The 20,772-nt window shown below is 34.7% G+C and overlaps 1 protein-coding gene and 1 non-coding gene across 2 annotated transcripts in view; one reads left to right on the top strand and one right to left on the bottom strand.

Annotated features, from left to right (window-relative positions):
* The window catches only part of LOC115424779 (axin-1-like), a 92,602-nt gene extending 85,955 nt beyond the window's left edge, over positions 1–6,647 (bottom strand). Inside the window, exons 1-3 of the mRNA XM_030142207.1 lie at positions 6,565–6,647; positions 5,045–5,180; positions 4,494–4,675 (exon numbers count right to left, since the gene is read on the bottom strand). The gene's annotated coding sequence lies outside the window, so the exon portion shown is untranslated. The remainder of the gene's footprint in view (positions 1–4,493; positions 4,676–5,044; positions 5,181–6,564) is intronic.
* Positions 6,648–7,022: 375 nt separating this feature from the next.
* trnat-cgu (transfer RNA threonine (anticodon CGU)) lies at positions 7,023–7,094 on the top strand. The gene has a single exon. It is a non-coding gene; the product is annotated as a tRNA-Thr (tRNA).
* Positions 7,095–20,772: the final 13,678 nt, after the last annotated feature.

Genomic DNA, 20,772 nt, shown 5'->3' with positions numbered 1-20,772 from the left:
ACAAATATCAACAACCTGAAATGTCTTAATAAAAGTAAGAGTAATTTTCACAGTATTCTGCCTGTTATTAAATGTTTTGTGTATTGTAGATCCACTGTGATCTGTAACTTGTAATGTGTAAATGATAAACTGAGGCAGAATATTGTTAAAATTACACCTATTTCGCTTAAGAAATTTCAGGATGTTCGTGGCCGTTTGTGTTATTCTCATTTTTTAAAGGAAAGTTTAAAGATCTAAATATTTTCAAAATGAATTTAACTTTTTTTTTTTACTGTTATTATTTTACTGGTCCAACCTATTTGGACTCATCTTGATCTGTATATGGTCCCTAAACTAAAATAAGTTTGACACCACTGATCTGAAGTTTCCCTACTTTTATTCTCTTAACTACACATTTTTCTCTTTGTTGTAGTGTAAAAAGTAAAAAAAAATGTTGACATTTATAAACTATCCTTTCACACAAAATGTGAATAACCTGAACAAATATCAACAACCTGAAATGTCTTAATAAAAGTAAGAGTAATTTTCACAATATTCTGCCTGTTATTAAATGTTTTGTGTATTGTAGATCCACTGTGATCTGTAACTTGTAATGTGTAAATGATGAACTGAGGCAGAATATTGTTAAAATTCACCTATTTCGCTTAAGAAATTTCAGGATGTTGGTGGCTGTTTGTGTTATTCTCATTTTTTAAAGGATAGTTTAAAGATCTAAATATTTTCATAATAAATTGAACTTTTTTTACTGTTATTATTTTACTGGTCCAGCCTGTTTGGGATCATCTTGATCTGTATATGGTCCCTAAACTAAAATAAGTTTGACACCACTGATCTGAAGTTTCCCTACTTTTATTCTCTTAACTACACATTTTTCTCTTTGTTGTAGTGTAAAAAGTAAAAAAAAATGTTGACATTTATAAACTATCCTTTCACACAAAATGTGAATAACCTGAACAAATATCAACAACATGAAATGTCTTAATAAAAGTGTAATTTTAACAATATTCTGCCTGTTATTAAATGTTTTGTGTATTGTAGATCCACTGTGATCTGTAACTTGTAAAGTGTAAACGATAAACTGAAGCAGAACATTGTTAAAATTACACCTATTTCGCTTAAGAAATTTCAGGATGTTCGTGGCCCTTTGTGTTATACTCATTTTTTAAAGGAAAGTCTAAAGATCTAAATATTTTCAAAATGAATTTAACTTTTTTTTTTTTTTACTGTTATTATTTTACTGGTCCAGCCTGTTTGGGATCATCCTGATCTGTATATGGTCCCTAAACTAAAATAAGTTTGACACCACTGATCTGAAGTTTCCCTACTTTTATTCTCTTAACTACACATTTTTCTCTTTGTTGTAGTGTAAAAAGTAAAAAAAAAAAAAGTTGACATTTATAAACTATCCTTTCACACAAAATGTGAATAACCTGAACCAATATCAACAACATGAAATGTCTTAATAAAAGTAAGTGTAATTTTAACAATATTCTGCCTGTTATTAAATGTTTTGTGTATTTGTAGATCCACTGTGATCTGTAACTTGTAATGTGTAAATGATAAACTGAAGCAGAACATTGTTAAAATTACACCTATTTCGCTTAAGAAATTTCAGGATGTTCGTGGCTGTTTGTGTTATACTCATTTTTTAAAGGAAAGTTTAAAAATCTAAATATTTTCAAAATGAATTTAACTTTTTTTTTACTGTTATTATTTTACTGGTCCGGCTTGTTTGGGATCATACTGATCTGTATATGGTCCCTAAACTAAAATAAGTTTGACACCACTGATGTAAAGTTTCTCTACTTTTATTCTCTTAATGTGTAAATGATAAATTGAGGCATAATATTGTAAAAATTACACTTATTTTGCTTAAGACATTTCAGGTTGTTCGTGGCTCTTTGTGTTATTCTCATTTTTTAAAGGATAGCTGGTAGATGTCAACATTTTCATCAGTGTTTTGACTTTTTTCCACTGTTATTTTAGTGGTTCAGCTCATTTGGGATTATATTGGTCTGTATGTGGCCCCTGAACTAAAATGACATAAATAATAAACTGAGCTATAATATTGTTAAAAGTGCACTTAATTTTCTTAAAAACATGACTAACCTGAAATCTCTTACAGAAACTTTATACTTTCATGATGTAATTTTACTTTTTTCATTATTATTTTGCCCGGCCCAGTTCAAATCATATTGGGAGGAATGTGGTCCCTGAACTAAAATTATGTAATGCGATAAACTGAGCCATAATATTGTTAAAAGTGCACTTAATTTTCTTAAAAACATGAATAACCTGAAATCTCTTAAGGAAACTTTGTACTTTCATGATATAATTTTACTTTTTTCATCATTAGTTCATCCGGCCCACTTCAGATCATATTGGGCTGAACGTGGCCCCTGAATTAACCCCTGGATAAGAGGAAACATTCAGAGACACTTACATGTGTTTTGTCGGTGTACACATAGTTCAGATTAATTAAAATGTTTACTCAAAGCAGTACAATACGTCCAACTGCTCGGATTTACTGTGAAGTTTGGACACATTTTTCATTCTTGACCATCCTGCTGCCGTTAAGACAACTTCATGTTTCCTACTTCAGCCCTTTCATTCGTCTTTTGTTCCACCTGTCAGTGTGGATTTAGACTCCGTTGTAGGCCTTGACTGAAATAGGCTTATCTCTGTTGAAGACCCTCTGATGAACAAAAGCCCATTAAGACGTTTAAATGAATGCTCCTATTCTGAGAGCGCACAATAGGGATCTCTTTTTTTCTAATTCGTTGTCTGCGAGTAATTCACTTTATGTTAAAAGTACAAAACAGTGCAATGGACAAAAAAAAAGAAAAAAATCTCATGTTTCAAAGCTGATAAAATGAAAAACATACAGAAGGGTGGACGATTACAATGAGACACTCAAATGGATGATTCAAATTTGTTCGATAATGCTAGGATATTAAAAGTATTTGGTGTTTGTTTTAACTTCGGAAGATTATTCACAAGTAATATCAAAAGACAGTCTGAAAATGTATTCTGGAGTCCTGCTGATGTCCTTTGTCCAGATGAATATATCATGACTAACACGCCATGGAGTGGATTAGGCACAGAGGATTGAACAATTTGCAGGTTTGAGTTTATTTTCCTGGATATTCGAACAGTTGGATCAAGATATTCCCCCAAGAATGACCAAATCTTATTAAAAGGCCCATATTTCCTATGGTGACATAATACCACGGACAAACATCCCCAACCACGTACCAAATGGCGAAACTACATTGTCAGGCGTCTGCTGGCTTGAGGAAATTCAAATTCATTTTGGAAATCAGTCCATCGTGGGCTTCAATAGTCTGGCCATGGGATGCACATTCAGCGGTCAAATCAAATGATGTGCTTTGCTTTTGATGAGTGGGAAGACACAACAAAACCAGCATGGCACTGACATGACAAGCGATAACAGACATAAAAGAGCGATAAACAGTACAATGGAAAGTTGCTGGTAATCGTCGTTTTTACCCTCGTAGATGGAAAAGCAGACGTCATACCTGCTGATTTACCTTACTGTGTTGTTCTTGGTTTTGTTGTGCTGAAACGTAGACTACTCCCACCGCTTTTCTATGGATCGAGTGTAGTCCTTCGTAGTCTGCAGTAAAGACTGCCGCCATCTTTAATCACAACAGAGTCCATCTGTCGATGGTTCTTCCCTTTCTACCCTCTCTTTCTCTGTTCCAGTCTCTCTGTTCCAGCCCTCTCTGTTTGTTGTGGGGGGTTCTTATTTTCCATCCAACATCAAACCACCATATCGACAGGCTCATGGGCCGCCCAGTAGGGGGGCAGCTTGAACATGCTGCATTGGCTGTTGTCCTTTTCCAAGCCGCAGATTAACTGACCACATTTATTTTTCTCAGAATGATATGGAGAGCCTGGAAAAATTATTTTAGCTCTCAGGCCTTTGATTTCAACAAGCCTGGCCTCAAAGCTCCTCCATGATAGTCCCAGAATCCATCGTGTCCTTAGATGTTGTGACCGATGGGATTTGGAGTACTCTTTGATTTAGGGCCACATCTGTAAAACTACTTGCAAATACGTAAATTCATTTACAATATATTATAATAATTTAAAACCTAAAAGAAAGAAACATGTCTTGATGTTTTTTCCTTTTCTAAATGTTTTATCAGACGCTCTGCAAAAGGACAATCTTCATTTCAAGCTAGAGCTTTGTTCATATTCTTTGATCGAACCAACTGAAACTAAATTTGACCTGAGCAGCCTCGGACCACATCCATAAGTATAAGCAGAGTCTTTCTGTCTGCTTCCCTTCAACTAATGCATTTCATTTAAAGTGACACCTCCTTTTTGTTCATCCTGTTCTTTTTTTTTTTTGGCGTTCAAAGCCTGAATGCTTAGGCGTATCTTGTTTACTGTCACAGTTTTGTTCTGCCAAACTCTTCTAGTGAACAATAAGAGGAGTTGAATTTCAAAATGGTAGATGCTCTCACCTTCGTCTCCTGCTGTGCGGCTCGTCGGATCTTGTTTCTGTGGTCCGCCATGACTGGGCGCAGTCCCCTGCCTGCCACTCTGCAATAGTTTCTCGTACTCATGAACCTGTTTCTGATTCTTACCAGGGTATTGCTGAAAGATGAGCATCTTTACTTTATATTGCAGCTCCAGCCGTGCAACCCTATTGGAGGAAACAAGGACCAGATGATTGTCTGCACTGTCGTATTGTAGCTATGGTAACAGACCCAACAGGCATGAGTGATATGCATCTAATTGTTTTGTACACATTAAACAGAAACAAAGGGCAAATTAAGTTCTAACAAATCAAGCTGACTTTTTTTTAAAGATACATAATTTTTGCCCCCTTTTAAATAAACTGCATCAAAAATGCATGTTTTATTTTTAAACTAACATTCATCCACGGTATGAAGTTGTAAAAACAGCCGAGTTAATGAGCAGAAAAAAAGGAGACGAGACTTAGATGGGAAAAAAAATGTATAAGGGAGAGAAATGATATTGCTTTTGTTGTGTAGCTTTATCAGCTGCTTACCTTTCAAATGAATTTCACACTTCCACGTCTTCTTGTAGCCAGGGTCAGATCCAGCAAACCCTTCTCACAATGACCAATTTTCTCCTCACACTGCAGCAGCAAAAGACCCACAGTGTCGGCTGCCACATGCATTTGCCTGGATTGTGAGGCAGTGAAAACATTTCATTTTCTGAACTTGAGATGTTTGCGCGGCTGAACTTTTGTCAAAAATTATAATTTAGGAAAAAAAAAACATCAAGCTGCGTGACACAAACAGGGAAAGATTATTTTAAAAGTTAACACAGATGTACAGCTACACAATAGCTTACTGTAAAACAAGTAAATTTAGCCATAAAAGTTGGAACTGAAACTCTGAAACTGACTGAAAGTTGTGTGATGTTTTACTGCACACCAAGAAGACAACAAGAGCTGAAATAAATATTTTAAAAATAAATAAATGTACCCAATCTGCAGCTCATAATACCCTCTCTGTGCTATTAACACTCAAAAATCACATTAATTTAGAGCTCACGGAGACAGAGCAGACAATGGAGGCTTTTACTTGCGCTGGATATCATTTTCTTGGTCATTTATCATATTTCAAGCACCCTGCAGCAAATGCATTTCAATCTCTTCTTGTTTACATGAAAAAATAACTAACTCCGGGATGTCTCCTCAGCAAAAAATAAATATTCTCACAGATTCAGCGAGTTGAGTTTTCCACCAGAAGCGCAACAAAAATAAAGTAGACTAATAAATAATTGAACAGATAGTGATTGTCATTCTTTATTCTCACAAATATGCCCCAGATCCTTGTGATCTCTTACTGGAACATATTTCCCCCAGGTTAAGAAGTAGGAATTGAGTGTATATTTAATAGCAGAGGTATTTGAAGAACTATGACATGAAATAAACAATATAGCATCACTATTAAGGTAGTTATATATTATGTTTAACAGAGAAATTAATTCAAAACTGATTTCCTCAACCACAAGAAGCCAATCAACAAAATGCAAATATTACCAATGCATGTGTAATGTTTTTCTAGAAATGTTCACACAAGAGTAAGACTCAACTTTGAGGCTTTCTGAAATATATCCATCTATATGTGCTTTGTCTTTGTGTTTAAGACTTGCTATAAGCAGGTCAAGGTGAATACTCCACATCTGTGATTTTCTGTGCTAACTCATTCCCAATGGAAATGAGTCTTATTCATTTTTCACACAGCCTCTAGGATATCTGATCCCAAAAAGGGGGGTAGAAAAAAGAGAGCCCCTCAGGCGAGCATTCATCTTTGATGTTTTGAAAAGAAAGACAGTGAAAAGCTGCAGTCTGGCTTCATGCATATTGTATTGCTGAGAAAAGAATTACAAGCAGTCTACTGGTTCTCATAGCCTAGTTATTATTAGATATGCAAGCTCAATCTCATGATGCTAATACTTATTTATAAGCACACGGCCAGTATATTTTTGTTTGGATATCATTAGGCCTCAGATGATGAACCCCATCCCAACACTTCATTATAGTATAAGTGTAATCACTGTAGCATGATGCTAGCTAGCTAGCTAGTTAGTTAGCAAGCTAGCACTCACTACTCCTTGTTTGTTTGTCACTGGAAATCGTCGAAACCCATTTTTTTTTTACACAAAAAAAGGAAAACTGAGAGGCAAAGAGGACTCTCACCTGCTTCGTTTTTGACTGCTAACTCGGAGACCTCTGCTTGCTGACATATGCAACTGACTGGAGATGATGCATTTTTGCTACACGTGGATGTTAGCTAACAGCCTCCCCTTGTGGATGAATTACAGCAATACATGCCGGCTAACAGGTTTTAGCTTAGCGATTCGCGGTCTCTGTGTTTGTTAGAGGAAGGAACTGGAACCTCGGGTACTTGTAAGAGAAAAAGGTTGTTAAATATATACAGAATACAGGATGATATTTGTGGTGTAGTGACAAATGTGTATCGGATAAAATGAAAAGTGGGGACAGCTGGAGCGCAGGCGCGGTGGCCAAGTGGTAAGGCGTCGGTCTCGTAAACCGAAGATCGCGGGTTCGAACCCCGTCCGTGCCTTTTGCACCGATTTAGAACGTGCAGAGATTGGATTTGAGGGTGGAGGTGCATTTCAGTGAAGTTTACTATAGATGGTGAAAGATGTTATAACACTAAATCAACTAGAACATCTGTCCAAGCCATCTGTAGGTCCCACTTTTTTTTCGTCTCTGTTTTTATGGTTTTTTATTACTTTACTGCACTCAAACTACATACAAAATACATTTTTTGGTCATGTAAACATACACTATGGCAGTGTTTCTTAAACTGTGTGGTGGGCCCCTGTGGGGGAGGCGCAAGGGCTTGTTAGGGGGGTATGAGATCACTCCTAGGTGTTTTTGGTTTTAGTTTTTATTAGAACATGTAGCAGGTGGAACTAATGTTTTATTGTTGGTGCACCCTGGAATCATTTTAGGGACGTACAACAAACAAATCTGTTGCCATGGTGATCTGTTACTAGACTACACCAAGAGGTTAGGCTTAGAGAATGGGCAAGGATTTGACTGGAAAAGAAACAGGTGCAATGTTTCTGTTTTTGCACAGTTTGTAGAGTTTGCACTTAAATGTTATGAGATGTGCAAAGTAAACAAGCTCATTACAGCCACTGATATTGTTAAAATAATAATAATAATAATAATAATAATAATAATAATAATAATAATAATAACTTTATTTGTATAGCACCTTTAAAAACAAAGTTTGCAAAGTGCTTTGGCAGAGGGCACAACAGCAGGATACACGAAGCAAGTAAAAACACTAAAACAGAAGCAACACAATTAGAGAGATATATGAACAAGTTAATAATCAAACAGGATCAAATTTAAAAATTAAAATTGATGGAAAATGACCCGGTCACCTTTTGATTTGAGCCTTGACTTTGGAACAGCCAGGAGCCCTCTGCCCGAGGATCTAAGGCTGCATGCTGGCTTGTAGTCAACTAGCATTTCTTCTATATAAGTTGGGGCCAGGCCCATTCGGGCTTTAAAAGTGATCAGTAAAATCTTAAAATCAATTCTAAAACATACAGGGAGCCAGTGGAGGGATGCAAGGATAGGAGTGATATGATGTTGTCTGTTAAAACCAGTGAGAAGTGAAAATGTTCATCTTTTGTTACGAAAAATGGGTTTGCAGTTCTTAAAAAAGGAACTTTATTGTCATAGTTGTGAGATAACTGCGCATATCCTATTTTTATTTGGAAAAATATAATAATAATAATAATAGTAATAATAATAATAATAAGAGCTTTATTTATATAGCACCTTTCGCTATATAAGTGCTTTTGACAGACAAAGCCGAGGGCACAACAGCAGGATACAAGATGCAAGTAAAAACACTAAAACAGAAGCAACACAATAAGAGAGATGTGTACAACAAATGCAGAAACATGACACTTCGAATAAATTAAGTGAATCGAAATAAAGGGGGCAGGGATAACGTAACATGATGCTGTCAAATCAATGTAAAAATAAAGGTCACCCTTAGATTTAAGCCACGACTTTGGAACAGCCAGGAGCCCTCTGCCCCACTGAGGATCTAAGGCTGCGTACTGGCTCATAGTCAACAAGCATCTCATTTATATAGGTAGGGGCCAGACCCATTTGGGCTTTAAAAGTGATCAGTAAAATCTTAAAATCAATTCTAAAACACACAGGGAGCCAGTGGAGGGATGCCAGGAAAGGGGTTATGTAATGTCGCCTGTCAAAACCAGTGATATTGTCTCAGGGGGCAGTCTTGTTGAGTTTATTTGTATTATTCGAGCAAAAATATAAGTTATTTTTAATTTGCACAACAAATATTTCAAGGAAAAGCTAAAAGTATTGACACAATACAGATGTTTCTTTCAATAAAAGTTATAATTGCGCCACTGTTACAATGTTGTTGGGGTTTAGGGGGGCCTGGAGATTTTTCGTCCTCCAAAGGGGGGCGCGAGAGAAAAAGATTGAGAACCACTGCACTATGGAAACATTACGCATTAAGAAAGAATAAAAGAATTCCCACTTTACAGGCAGCAGTGTAATAACACCACAATGATACTAAATCTGACCCCCCCCCCCCCCCCCCATCTCCATAGTGTGGTCACTAGTTAAATCCTTCAGAATAATTATACAGCAACATGTGACAATAAATTAACAATTCAATAAAATCAAAATAGGTGCACTACAAAATAATTAAGCCAATTATAGTCAATCAACAAAATCAGAGCCCAGATGGTTTTCCTCGAACACACATTTGAGTATTTTCTCCGCCAGTTCTTAAGAATGCTTTTTTGCTGCAATATTTTTATTCAAGATAAAATACTTTCTATACTTGTCATGTTTAGGAAGCTAACATGACCATGTATTCAAAATTTAATATCTAAGTCAATATGAGTTCTAAATATTTCAGAAACTGTTGAAATAATCCTATTCTTAAGAACCAGTGTACGGTTAAATCAGGGATGTCAAACTCATTTTAGTTCAGGGGCCACATTCAGCCCAAATTGATCTCAAGTGAGCCGGACCAGTAAAACAATAGCATAATAACCTGTAAATAATGCCGACTCAAATTTTTTCTCTTTGTTTTAGTGCAATCAAAATTAACCCTTTCATGCATAGTGGTCACTACAGTAGACAGCTACTCTCCAGCTGTTCTCTTGAATATTCATGGATTTTGTTGTTTTAGTTCCATATCAGCCAACAGAGTGGACGCTTATGCACCATCCCAAACACTGCAATTCATACAATTACTATAACTTTGTGTTCTAGATAAACTTAATCTGCAGTAACATGTCTGAGTGTAAATCAATTGCTAATTATTAGGCTATTAGACCGTAATTAACAGTTTTCTTGGACAAAAAGGTTTTTTTGGTTTTTTTTTTGCATATTATCTCCATGAATTGAGTAACAACTAGTATTAGAGTATGCTAAAATGTGAGAAAATGGCATTAGCGGCATTAAAAATGTTTTTATTTCAATATTTTTCCACACAGTATATCACTTTCTGATGATGGGTTTTAACTACATGTATCTTCGCTTCAAAAATTAAACGCATGGTGTCCAACTGAGTGGACATTTTTGCTCCAAGAAAAACAGGGTCGTAAAAAAAAAAAAAATGCAATTGCATTGTGTTTTTTCACGCCTAAAGAGGGGAAAAAAATCACTCAAGAAAAAAATATTGACTAAGGTCCTCATAATTGATGCATGAAAAGGTTAAATTATAAAAATATGTACATTTGCAAACTATCCAAACAAAAATGATGTGAACAACCTGAAAAAAAAAGAAATTTCTTGAGAAAAATAAGTGCAATTTTAACAATATTACACTTCAACTTACCATTTACACATGCATATTACGGATTGGATCTACAAAGGCACAAAATATTAAATAACAGGAAGAATAATTAATAATTAAAATTTCACTTTCAAAATTTCAGGTTTTCGCATTTTATTGTTAAAGGATAGTTTGTAAATGTTAATATTTTTATCATTTAATGTAAGTTTTTACACTAAAAAAAAGAGAAAAATTTGGAGTTGTCCTTACTTATTTATAGATGTAATGTAATGTTATGTTTTTCACATTAAACTAAGAAAATTTGGAGTCATTATTTATAGGTTATTATGCTATTATTTTAGTTGAGATCACATTGGTCTGTATGTGGAACCTGAACAAAAACAACTACGACATCCTTGATTGTTAATATCTTAAGTGTAATTTTTGCTGATTTATCCCGCGGGCCGGATTTGGCCCCCGGGCCGCATGTTTGACTCCTGGGTTAAATGATATCACAGAGGCTGCGTGGGCCTCAGTAACCTCACGTCAAAACTGTACAAAAACCAGACGTGCATTTAGATAGTGAAGGAGAAAAAATGCTTCTTGTAGGGCTCAGTAGCTTAGATTCAGTGAATTTATTAAACAAAACCGAGGCTTAAAGGCAGGAAAATGGGTTGAAAACCAGGAAGTCAACAGAGGTCACAAGTAACAAACAAGTAAAGTCCAGGATCGAAATAAAACGCGAGGAAAAAAGATTGTTAAAACCAGGCTTGGATTCAACTTGGGGCTAAAACACACATATAATCAGGGAAATAGCTGGTGTCTATGCTGAGGCTGAAGCCAGAGAGAAAAAACAGGCATTTGTGGAGACTGTGATAAGAAACTATAGCCTGAAATACTGACTATTTTAGAGGCAGAGGCAGTGACCTTGATTCAAATGTGCCCTGCTGTATCTACATTTTCTTCATAGATATTGAAAGTAGTATCTGGAAACATCCGTGGTTGTGTTTTGAACAAATAACAGATAGAGGAGGAGTGAAAAAGCCTCTTATTTGCCACATTTCTGGAAATTATTGCAGTATGTATCTAGTATATTACAATGTGACTTAATAACCAGGATGTGTCTAAAACAAAAGAAGACAAAATGCACATATATTCTGAAATGGCACAGCTCTGTCTACAATGTGCAACACAAAAATCTATGTTTTTTTTTTCCATTTTATGCCATGTTATAAAAGTTTCTCAGGTCAGTAACATTAAAGGCTAAATGGGTGCTTCTATAAAACTGGGTTCTTTTTGGTACCAGCTTTTTAGACCCAATAATAAAAGAGAAATTTAGACATATTTCCCCCTAGGATGTACCTAATGATGACCTCAGATAAATGCAAAAAAAAATTATACATTTGCTCCGAGCCATCCCAAAATTAATGAATCTTTAATCAAATATTTGGGCCAAAAATAGGACCAAAATTGGGACAGTAAAAGCTACTTAGGTGTCAGTGCATTTGATCTGGAACACATGGCTTTAAATGGTCTTATGTACCGCTATAAATAAAGACACTGTGTTAATTTGAGGATCCTAGTGGTTTTTCTAATCCAGACATGCAGGTTTTTCATGACTCGGCAGTCTCATTCCAGGTTTTATGTGTAACCTGTTTTGTCCACTTGCGTTACACGCGGAACCTGCCCATTTAAACACCTATAAATTGCGAGTGATTTTGCAACAGTGGTCATTTTTGTGAAACACTCTGCCTTGCATATTTACTTAGATTCTCAAAATGTACCTGTGAGAGAATAAAAAGATATTCCAAAAAATAGTAGCGCGTAATTTTCATGTCCTTTTTACTGTGTTACATGCAGATTTTTGTATAAAAATAATAGAAAAATGTGTTTTATCTGAAAAATAGTCTCTCTTCCAGTTATATTTCAAAGAATGCATTGAGGATTCTAATCCTGCAAATAAGTTCTGTTACTGCACAATTTATGCCTTGTTTATCAATCGTTTCTTTAAGAAAATTACACAAGATTTGATTGAAATGGCACAAATATAGTTGATTTACACCATATTATCCGATCCAATCCAAACCAACTTTATTTATAAAGCACTTTTAAACAACCACAGTGGACAAAAGTGCTGTACAGAAGACTAAAAGCACAATAAAAATTAATAAAAGCAAAAAAAAAACATTAAAATCAAAGAAAAATAGATAAATAAAACAATTACAATAAATATTATACAAAAATACAAATTGTCAATTTGTAAATTATCCAAAAATATTATAATATTTTTGATGAGCACACACGTCATACATACATCCCAATGAAAAAAACCTAGCAAGATTTTTTTTTTCTTTCAGCTCTCTTTATTAGATTTTCACACATTTAAAACACATTCAACAGATAATGTCAACATCACATGTTCTACACTTACATACCTACACTGCTCATCATCCTTCACACAAATTTAAGTTGAATATCTTGATTAAAGTATACTAACATGTATGTTATATTCACACATATATAAACCTATGCTTTACAACACAGGTGTCAAACATGCGGCCCGGGGGCCAAATTCAGCCCTTGGGATGAATTTGTGAAATGTGAAAAATACACTAAGATATTAACAATCCTTTTAGTTCAGGTTCCACATTCAGACCAATTCAATCTCAAGTGGGTCAGACCAGTAAAATACTATCATAATAATACAGAAATAATGACAACTCCAAATTTTTGTCTTTGTAAATGTAAATATTTTCATGTATTTACACTAAAACAAAGTATAATTTCATAAAAAATGTGAATAACCTGAACAAATATGAATGACCTGAAATGTCTTAAGAGAAGTAAGTACAATTTTAACAATATTCTGCCTGTTACTAAATATTGTGTAAAATTGTGTATTTGTAGATCCACTGCAATCTGTAAGTTATAATGTACATGTGTAAATGATACACTGAGGCATAATATTGATAAAATTACACTTATTTTTTCAGTTTGTTCAGGTTATTCACATCTTTTGAAAGGATAGTTTGTAGATGTAAACCTTTTCAAAATGTAAATGTACTTTTTTCGCTCTAAAATATAGAGAAAAGTTTGGAGTTGACATTATTTCTATATTATTATGTTATTATTTTACTGGTTCGGCCCACCGCAGATCAAATTTAGCTGAATATGGCCCCTGGACTAAATTGAGTTTGACACCCCTGCCTTACAACCGTAGGGCAAAAGACAAGAATATTTTATTTCTAACATACTGTTTTGCGTCAAAGTACCCACCTTTTTTCACAAAACAAGCTATAATGCAATTAAATTACATGACAGCTTATGTTCACCCACAGTTTTATTGACGCTGCTTTGTTTCACATTAGCCTACATCACATTTATTCAACAGTGATCACATTTGCATGCATTCATTTGACCTTTTTTGTCATATTGCTCTTAGAATTTCAGCTAACATCATTAACCCTTTCATGCATACTGGTCACTACAGTGGACAGCTTTTCTACAGCTGTTCTCCTGTATATTCTTGGATTTTGTTGTTCTTTTCATTGTTTGTTTGTTTTACACATATTTTTATTAAAATTTTAAGACACTACATATCTTTTCTGACATGAATTGGAAACATTATGTAGATCTCTCCTGAGCATAAACCCCGAGAATCACAAGCCCTCCCCATAGTTTTCACACAATTTATCAGTAAATACATGTTTCTGTGCATCAAAAATTAAACGCATGGTGTCCAGTTGAGTGGACGTTTTTGCAACTTCATGAAAAATCGGTTCATAAGATTTTTTTTTTTTCTTTCATTATTATTTTTGGAATGTATTTTTAAATTATTTTTATTTTATTATTATTTTTCAAATTTATTTTTCTGAAGAACATTTTCAATCGCATGTTTTTTTTTCATGCCTAAAGAGGAATAAAAACACTCAGGAAAAATTTTTGATTCAGGTTCTCATAATTCGTGCATGAAAGGGTTAGATATCAGAAATTCCTTTACAATAATACATTCAGAGCATGATCTGCAGAGACATGTCATATTGGGACTGACATGAGATTCCACTATATAGCCATGTATTTTTTATTCATGCAAATCCAGCTCTGTACCGTTTCCCAGGTAACGCTCCTCGGCGAAGCATCAGTCATTACCATATCTCATACCTGATCTATGTTGCTGTGTATCATCATTTTCCATCTGCTGAAGTGACCCTTTGTAAACTGACACATGGAGAGCGTGGAAGGAAAAATGTGGAAGCAGATGCAAAAAAAAAAAAAAAAAAACAGAGTCAGCAGTGCTTTCTTTCTACCACATCATCGTGACTATCATCTAACCAGTGGAAATCACAATGGGATGGAATTCTGCATTTAGCACATAAATCACCAGCTTGGTTATTTAAAATAAAACTCAGTATGTTTTGCATCGTGCAGTGACATTTCCAGCAGCTCTTGAAAAGATATGAAGCAGGTTATTTTAAGAATTTCACCCTCAGACGGTCTATAACAATTTTTCTTCAGAGCCCTAAAGCATAAAACAGCCAAGGTCGCTGGAATTGACATCTATTATTGAGGTTTTGCCTCGTTGGCTGCACCTTGTTTCCACGGTAACCTATGTGAATTTTTAAGAGCGTCAACAATAATATCAAACATTGATCCAAAGGCCAGTGGAAGCATTATGAGAAAAATAACAGCGCTAGATCTTTACCTCCGCCAAGGAGGTTATGTTTTTGCCAGGGTTTGTTTGTTTGTTTGTCTGTTTGTTTGTTTGTTTGTTTGTCTGTCCGTTAGTGTGCAACATAACTCAAAAAGTTATGGACAGATTTGGATGAAATTTTCAGGGTTTGTTGGAAATGGGATAAGGAAGAAATGATTAAATTTTGGTGGTGATCGGGGGTGGGGGGGCCCACGGGGGGGGCCACTGATCAGCCTTGGCGGAGGTCTGCGCTCTCCGAGTGCTTCTAGTTATTATTTTTTTTATCCTCAAGAGGATTTTTTCCCCCAACGATTCAATGAGATGACAGATTCTTAAATAAAAATCTGGCTTAAACCCTTCCACATCCCACCTTTAGTGATTTCCTTTCCACTCTATCAGCTGCCTGAGAGAGTTTCAATTAAAAGAACGTCATTGAAAAGGACTGTTTACTTTAAAGATATACGTATAATGACTCAGTCTCACATCAGTGGAAACTCATGCACCCGTAACGTTTCCTCTAACAAAATTGAAAAAGCAATTATCAGGTTCCTTCTAAATACTTTTGACTTTCACGGCTTCTGTTCAGAAACCAGATATAGCAACGCAGTACGTGTTGGCTATTTTTACCCTTTAATTATCTTACTTTTACGGCATTTTTCTGTTTATTCTAAAGGCACATTTTTTACATGTTTTGTGAATGAGACTCTTCTCAGAAAGCAGAGCCGTCCGTCCAATTACTGAACAACACCCTCCAAAAAAAACAAGCTATACCTGGAAAACTGGAGCTAATTATCCACATAACTGTCTGGTAGAGTTTGAAAAAATAGTGGCAACCCTTCGTATTTTATCTTCCTGCCTCTACACCCCTCAGAGGAATTTTCTTGGCCATGTCCTTGTATTCATTTACACTGTAAGCCCAGATAAGTTAAGTTGACTTAAAAAAAATGAGAAAAGTGGTTGCTTTAAAAAAAATTAAGTAATGATTAATGAACTTTTAATTTAAAATCTTAGTTAAATGTCTGTTAAATGTAAGATAAAATAAGATAAGATAAGATATTCTTTTATTGATCCCACAATGGGGAAATTCACAGTGTTATCAGCAGCAAACATACACATAAACATACACATATGCGTAAAACAAACAGTCATATAAATTTGAATAAAAAAAGGGTTTAAAAGGAGAGTGCAAATACGATTTGATATGAATGTAGTGCAAATGGTTATAAATATAAAAAATATATATATAAATACGGATTTGAATATACAGGGTGGGGAAGCAAAATTTACAATATTTTGAGGCAGGGACTGAAAGACAGTGTATGACCAATTAGTTTATTGAAAGTCATGAGAATTTATTTGCCACAAGAAAACTGACATAATAGAAAATGTTTAAATGTTTTTATTCTATGTGTCCTCCTTCTTTCTCAATAACTGCCTTCATATGCTTCCTGAAACTTGTGCAAGTGTTCCTCAAATATTCGGGTGACAACTTCTCCCATTCTTCTTTAATAGTATCTTCCAGATTTTCTCGTAATAGTTTTGCTCATAGTCATTCTCTTCTTTACATTATAAACAGTCTTTATGGACACTCCAACTATTTTTGAAATCTCCTTTGGTGTGACGAGTGCATTCAGCAAATCACACACTCTTTGACGTTTGCTTTCCTGATTATTCATATGGGCAAAAGTTTCTGAAAAGGTATGGATAATAGTGTTAGGTATGATTATGACATCAATATATGTTTGGTTTCAAAACAATTGACGTAGTGCCTGCTGAGAAAAAACAACTAAATGTTCATTGTAAATTTTGCTTCCCCACCCTGTAATATCGTACTGTATTATACCGTATTGCATTATATCGTATGGCATTGCATCACATCATATAGTATTGCATCGTATCATATCATATCGCATGGTAACATATATTGTATCATATCACATCATAGCACATTGTAACATATTATGAAGTATCGTATCGTATTGTATGGCATCGCATTTCATCGTATCATATCATATTGTATGACATCGCAACCTATCGTATCATATCGTAGCATATTGTATCATATAATATCATACTGTATTGTACCGTATCGCATTATATTGTATGGCATTGCATCACATCATATAGTATTGCATCATATCGTATCATATTGCATAGTAACATATTATATTGTATCATATCATATCATAGCATATTGTAACGTATTATGAAGTATCGTATTGTATTGTATGGCATCGCATTTCATCGTATCATATCATATTGTATGACATCGCAACATATCGTATCATATCGTAGCATATTGTATCATATAATATCATACTGTATTGTACCGTATCGCATTATATCGTATGGCATTGCATCACATCATATAGTATTGCATCATATCGTATCATATCGCATAGTAACATATCATATTGTATCATATCATATCGTAGCACATTGTAACATATTATGAAGTATCGTATCGTATTGTATGGCATCGCATTTCATCGTATCATATCATATTGTATGACATCGCAACATATCGTATCATATCGTAGCATATTGTTTCATATAATATCATACTGTATTGTACCGTATCGCATTATATTGTATGGCATTGCATCACATCATATAGTATTGCATCGTATCATATCATATCGCATAGTAACATATCGTATTGTATCATATCATATCGTAGCATATTGTAACGTATTATGAAGTATCGTATTGTATAGCATTGCATTTCATCGTATCATATCATATTGTATGACATCGCAACATATTGTATCATATCGTAGCATATTGTATCATATAGTATCATACTGTATTGTACTGTATCACATTATATCGTATGGCATTGCATCACATCATATAGTATTGCATCATATCGTATCATATCGCATAGTAACATATTATATTGTATCATATCATATCATAGCATATTGTAACGTATTATGAAGTATCGTATTGTATTGTATGGCATCGCATTTCATCGTATCATATCATATTGTATGACATCGCAACATATCGTATCATATCGTAGCATATTGTATCATATAATATCATACTGTATTGTACCGTGTCGCATTATATCATATGGCATTGCATCACATCATATAGTATTGCATCATATCGTATCATATGGCATGGCATCGTATCATATTGTATTGTATCGCGTCATATCGTATCGTATTGTATTGTATTGCATTGTTTCGTATCTTATTGTATGACATCGCAACATATCGTATCATATCGTAGCATAATGTATCATATAATATCATATTGTATTGTACCGCATCACATTATATGGTATGGCATTGCATCACATCATATAGTATTGCATCATATCGTATCATATGGCATCGCATCGTATCATTTTGTATTGTATCGCATCGTATCATATTGTATTGTATCGCGTCATATCGTATTGTATTGTATTGCATCATATCGTATCTTATTGTATGGTATCGCATCATATCGTATTGTATCGTATTGTATCATATTGTATGGCATTGTATCGTATCATAGTGTTTGTATTGTATCGTATCTCATCGTATTGTATCTTCTTATAAATACATCTTTGAATAAATGTGATGTTCACTTGGATTCAAAGATAATATGATCTTGGTGATCAAAGGTCAAAGGTCAAGGTTGTTGCGACCCCATAAAACCCATTTTTGACCACTGTTAAAAACTGAGAAAACTGCACGAAGACAATATGGTGCAAGTATAGTGGACATGACAGGTTTTCCTAATGTCATTGCGATACTTGAGTAAACTAAATGTTGGAGGAACGCTGCTGGTCTATCTTACATATGCATGACAGCAGGATTGTCACAGTCACTGAGTGCGTTCTTTAATCCCTGCTGGGTGATCTGTCAGAACCTGCTCTGTGCTAATTGCGTTCTTTAATCAACTGTTTGGCTCTCCAGCAGAAAGCCAGATGGTCCACAATGAAGTCTTGGCTTAAGTCAAACATAAACACTAACAACCATGCAGAAATACATGTCCATATTTGCACGGACACATTACGGATTATTAATCAGTATTTATATGATCTATTTTCAATTAGAACTGCGTATTTACTCGCAACTGGTGACTAAAACAAATGCTTGCATGGTTTAGATTGGTTGCAGCCTCAGGATAATTATTGTGTAATATCCTCCTTTGAATTGAGGAAAGCACTGCCCACACAAAACGCTGGAATCAATGGTTCTAGAGCCCACAGCAGACCTGGACATGCTGCCAATAAACTGTGTGTTACACACTCATTTGTCCTCCTCCATCCTTTTTCATTGTGTTTTTCTGTGTTTCTTTTTCTTTGAAGGCTCCTTTGTTTGCCAGGTGGAAATGAAAGGAGACAGAAAGTCATGTGGTTCAGTCACAAAGGTAGAAAAATATCAGGGTAAATCCAGGTTTTACAGGTAAGGGAGTGACATGGAAATGCACATATACAGGGTGGGGAAGCAAAATGTACAATATTTTGAGGCAGGAATTGAAAGACAGTGTATGACCAATTAGTTTATTGAAAGTCATGAGAATTTATTTGCCACAAGAAAATTGACATAATAGAAAATGTTTTTATTCTATGTGTCCTCCTTCTTTCTCAATAACTGCCTTCACACGCTTCCTGAAACTTGCGCAAGTGTTCCTCAAATATTCGGGTGACAACTTCTCCCATTCTTCTTTAATATTATCTTCCAGACTTTCTCGTAATAGTTTTGCTCATAGTCATTCTCTTCTTTCCATTATAAACAGTCTTTATGGACACTCCAACTATTTTTGAAATCTCCTTTGGTGTGACGAGTGCATTCAGCAAATCACACACTCTTTGACGTTTGCTTTCCTGATTACTCATATGGGCAAAAGTTTCTGAAAAGGTATGGATAATAGTGTTAGGTATTTTATTATGACATCAATATATGTTTGGTTTCAAAACAATTGACGTAGTGCCTGCTGAGAAAAAACAACTAAATGTTCATTGTAAATTTTGCTTCCCCACCCTGTATATGATACAGTGTGCTACGATATGATATGATATGTTGCGATGTAATACAATATGATATGATACGACGCAATGTGATGCCATACAATACGATACTTCATAATACGTTACAATATGCTACGATATGATATGGTACAATATGATATGTTACTATGCGATATGATATGATACGATGCAATACTATATGATGTGATGCAATGCCATACGATATAATGTGATACGGTACAATACAATACGATATTATATGATACAATATGCTACGATATGATACGATATGTTGTGATGTCATACAATATGATATGATATGATGCAATGTGATGCCATACAATATGATACTATACTTCATAATACGTTACAATATGCTATGATATGATACAATAAGATGTGTTACAATGTGATATGATGCGATATGATGCAACACTTTATGATGTGATGTAATGCTATACAATATAATGCGATGCGGTACGATACAATGCGATATTACATGATACAATATGCTACGATATGCTACGATATGATACAATATGTTGCGATGTCATACAATATGATATGATATGATGAAATGCGATGCCATACAATACAATACGATACTTCATAATACGTTACAATATGTTACGATATGATATGATACAATACGATATGTCACTATACGATATGATACGATATGATGCAATACTATATGATGTGATGCAATGCCATACGATATAATGCGATACGGTACAATACAGTACGATATTATATGATACAATGTGCTACGATATGATACGATATGT

The sequence above is a fragment of the Sphaeramia orbicularis genome, chromosome 8 (genome assembly GCF_902148855.1).
Source record: "Sphaeramia orbicularis chromosome 8, fSphaOr1.1, whole genome shotgun sequence".
In the NCBI taxonomy this organism is placed as follows: domain Eukaryota; kingdom Metazoa; phylum Chordata; class Actinopteri; order Kurtiformes; family Apogonidae; genus Sphaeramia; species Sphaeramia orbicularis.
The sequence above is the reverse complement of the archived record's forward strand: the minus strand, read 5'-3'. Positions and strand labels throughout refer to the sequence as shown.